Source organism: Triticum dicoccoides, chromosome 2A (genome assembly GCF_002162155.2).
Source record: "Triticum dicoccoides isolate Atlit2015 ecotype Zavitan chromosome 2A, WEW_v2.0, whole genome shotgun sequence".
Lineage (NCBI taxonomy): Eukaryota > Viridiplantae > Streptophyta > Magnoliopsida > Poales > Poaceae > Triticum > Triticum dicoccoides.
Window position 1 is genome coordinate 583,493,815 of NC_041382.1, and position 1,334 is coordinate 583,495,148.

The following is a 1,334-nucleotide window of genomic DNA, read 5'->3' on the forward strand; positions in this document are numbered from 1 at the left end:
TAGGACCTGACTATCCAAACACTACTACTAGTGCTCTTTTTGGTTGTGGTGACAACAGGCATGATGGTGACATGTGATGATGGTGGTGATGACATTTTATTGTAGCCATTGCTTAAAAGCTGTTGTTGGCGTGTATATTTTGATGAGGCGGTATATACTAACCCCTCATGCTGATAGTGAACTTGCGGTGATAGGATTACACCCTCTTTTGGATGTGGTTGTAGGATTACACCGTAGTAGTTAGGACAAATGTTTATGGCTTTTGGGTATAAGATCATGCATGCTTATGTTGTTTTTGTTCCATGTGTTTTCTTCCTTTTCCATTGCTTCAGTTGTGCTCTTTTGTGATGCTAGGTGAGTGATGTGTGGTGTATATAGAGAGGGTTCTAGAAATTTACAGATCATGACAGACATGCCATGAACAAGTGACCGGTTACAAAGACAACTTCTTCCAAGTGTTTATGACTAGGTAGGAGGTAGAGGATGCTTACTCCAAGTTTGTGCTAAACCTGAAAAGCAATGTTGAAGCAGGCAAGACTACTAGTCAGTATGGGTTGTGTGGATGAAAAACTTCATCATCATCATCATCCAGTTTGTCGTGATTGTAGTGTTGTTCTATTGTTGTACTGTATGTAAGGTGCAATGAGCACTTGTTAGGATGGTAGATGGTAAGCTCATTACATATAAGGTTAGTAGATCTGGTCGAATGTATACAACCAGACAACATGCATCAACACAGCCATATGCATGCAACCCAATATAGGGAAGAGTTGGTGCTATCATGCATGCAGACCATATGCAGGATACCAAACCATGTGCACAACATGGTTTTCAGCATGCATTTACTCAGTCCGTTCAAGGTGAGCCATAGATGCAAAGAGGAAATAACGTTGTAGGCTACTAATTTTTTAGAGACAATTATGCGAAGCTTTATTAAACCGTCACAATGTTTACAAGGACGAAAAAGAAGTTCACTGGGGTGGCTTACCCAAACATGGCGATCGATCCCTAGTTGCAATGCATGCTTCGCTGGATTGTAAGCCTCGAAATTCAAGCTCCTAAACTCATGGACGAAATTACATAAAAATAAAGCTACTAAAGTATTATGTGATTTCATGTATAATAGCATCGTAACTGGATCCACTCTTCCATTTGATGGCCTCAATCACCACCTTGCAATCTGAAGCCACGTGGATGAAATATAGGTTTAGATCCTCTGCTAATGCCATTGATTCTCTAACTGCGAGTGCTTCCAATGTAGTAAGGTCAGAGATGCCCCTAAAAAGAATGGCTCTATCTCTGCATACCGCGGCAACCGCTCTCACACCCGAGGA